Source organism: Tupaia chinensis, unplaced genomic scaffold, assembly GCF_000334495.1.
Source record: "Tupaia chinensis unplaced genomic scaffold, TupChi_1.0 Scaffold000270_2, whole genome shotgun sequence".
Lineage (NCBI taxonomy): Eukaryota > Metazoa > Chordata > Mammalia > Scandentia > Tupaiidae > Tupaia > Tupaia belangeri.
In genome coordinates, this window is record NW_006159751.1 from 4,152,375 (window position 1) to 4,155,138 (window position 2,764).

General features: G+C 48.6%; 1 non-coding gene across 1 annotated transcript; it reads right to left on the reverse strand.

The window, feature by feature from the left end:
* Positions 1-1,050: 1,050 nt before the first annotated feature.
* On the reverse strand, positions 1,051-1,156 carry LOC114007993 (U6 spliceosomal RNA). The gene has a single exon (XR_003549560.1). It is a non-coding gene; the product is annotated as a U6 spliceosomal RNA (small nuclear RNA).
* Between the last annotated feature and the right edge of the window lie 1,608 nt (positions 1,157-2,764).

The following is a 2,764-nucleotide window of genomic DNA, read 5'->3' on the forward strand; positions in this document are numbered from 1 at the left end:
CCGCGCCCTAGCCCCCCCCCTAACTGCTTGTTCCCCCCCCCCCAAAAGATTGTCTCAGCTCAAATGTTGCAAAGCCACACCTGGACCCTCACTGCTTCGAAATCAGGATCTAAAAGTCTTGACTAACTCCATTTTGCTTCTTCTCCCTTACTTTTAAGTCCTTTGCAGAGATCTGAAGCTGTCATTCCACCCTGCATGCCTCAAACAGTGATTACCTCAATGAATAACTCACCCTCTGCTTCTGGATGTACGCTCACACCGACCCCTTCCCCTAGATAAATTCTGCATGTCTTCCAGTTTGGTGGAGACAGTTACGGGCTCCAGTCCATGCCTTCCCCAGTGCTGGCTTCACTGAAATAAATTCCCTTCCTTATTCACCAGCTCTTGTCTCCTTGTCAAGTGACAAGTGACACGGATCAATTTCTGGTCCTCCTGAACAAGCTTATTCTGGCATCAACTTCAGCAAATCTCAGGATAGTGACTTCTCTGATTCTTTATCAATTTTCTTGGTTTGCTTTTTAAAATGATCAGACGGTGCAGGGACGCACAGGCGCACGCGTGAGAGAGAGGGGAGAGAGAACACCACAGTCGTGCTGCAATCCTTTTCTTCCATTTCACCATCTTATCTGGAGTCCGGGCACATACATACATGCACCTGGTATGTTTTCGAACGCCAGGGCCAAGATTAAAACCAGGGTCAGCCATGTGGGAGCTGGCCCCTGACGCACAGGGCTTAACCACTGTGCTATGTGGCTGGCCCTATCAAGTTTCTTGTAACTTTTATGATTTCCCTAGATTTGTCACCTTTAACCTCCATTTGCTTTTCTTTTCTGAAAGGATTAGCAGTAAAATCCTTAAAATACCAAGGGCTGTTACTTGTTTAGAGAAGGCTGGTAGGGATGCAATTAGGGAGAATGGTTCCTACTGGGTGGAAGTTTCTAGAAAAAGAATTTTGACCGGAGGTGGTAACAACTGGAGGAATGAGAACAATCACTCTGTGGGCCTGAGAAAGGGATTGTGGTTGTTTTGCTTCGAGTTCTAGAATGTTTTACAAATATGGACTGTGTCACAAATTTGCTTGCCGTTCTTGTGCAGTGGCCATGCTAATCTTCTCGGTATCATTCTTATTTGAGTCTATGTGCTGAGAAGGGAGCCCCTGAGTAACTTGCTTCTAATGACTAGAACGTGGTGATGGTGACAGCAGGCGACTTCTGAAGCTAAGTCATGAAAGGCATTGCTGCTCCTGCGTGCTCCCTCTCGGGTAATTTACTCAGGGGACAGCTGACTGCTGTGTTTGAGGACACTTGGGCAGCCCTGTGGAGAGGCCCACGTGGACATAACCAATTCACCACAACCATATGAGGGAGCTATCTCGGAAGCAGAATCTTCATCCTCAGTCAAGTCACTCGATGACTTCAGGTCCCAGCTTTCAAGCCTTCCAGGTGAGACGCCAGAGATTGTGGATCGGAGATAAGCCGTTCCGGAGGCATCTTGTCTAAATTCATGACATGCAAAAACTGTGAAGTGATCATTACAGTTTTAAGCTACTCAGTCAGGGGGAACTGTGTTACATAGTGATACAAAACTAATATAGGATGAAGATGCATCTGGCCTGGGAGAAGGGGTGACTCAAAAAATTCAGTGGAAGGGAGGATCTTTTGTTCCTTTCCAGTGGCCCTTCCCACCTCAAAGCTTCACTCAAATATCCACCCACCCATTCACTTATTCATCCACCCACCAAACATTTAAAGAGTAAGCTTCGTGAAAGCAAGAACTCTATTCTCTATTTCTTGTTTCTTAGAGAAAGAGAAAGAGAGAGAGAGAGAGAGAGATACCTACTGTGGGTGCACTCATGCTCCTGGCTTCCCCCACTCTGACTTCCCCAGAGAGAGCCTGACTGATTGGCCTTACGTACCTGTGGGTTACTCGCCAGCCTAAAGCCTGGCTGCCCTTGGGATCAGTGCCTGCCTCGATCCAATCAGCTGTGGCACAGGATGCCGTGAGGTATGAAGAGTCGGTACAATTGATGGCAGAGAATTCTCTTTGGAGGGGCTTTGAGCTGTGGGAGAAAAATATCATGCCGAACGTTTTGGGTTTTGTAGCAGACGACTTTGGGTGCCCATATCACATCCCCATGGCTCACCTCTGACTTCAGCTGCTCAGTAGTAGAGGGTTTTGTACAAGCTCTAGGTCACTGCTCAGTGACAGGTTTCACCTCAAGCATAGCCACCTTCTGCCTCTGGGTATCTCCGAGGCCACAGGAATATTCCACCTAGGGGGGGGGGGAAGGATAGCTTAGGGACCAGCAATTGATGTAATGGCTATGTCGCTGGACTCCCATGTAGTTGACCGTGGTTCAAATCCTGGACCTGGTGGTTTAAACTCACGCCTGGCATGTGTGCATGCATGTCCAAGATCCCGAAAAGGGAATGGAGGAGAAGGGATTGCGGCATGGCCATCCCCCCTGGGGGGTGGTTTCTCGCTTTCCATCTCTCTGTTTCTCTCTGTCTTTCTGGCGAGCGCACGCCCAAAACCTCTCCATAAAAAGAGGATAGCTTAGTTGCTCTGGGACAACCTGAGGAGGGGCTGGAGTTGATGGATCAATGTAGCAGCCTCCTGTCTTTTTTTTTTGGAGAGGTTTTTGCTATAGGGCATGTGCACTCGCCAGACAGACAGAGACAGAGAGACAGAAAGCGAGAAATTAACCCCTGGGGGGGATGGCCACGCCGCAATCCCTTCTCCTCCATTCTCCTCTCAGGATCTT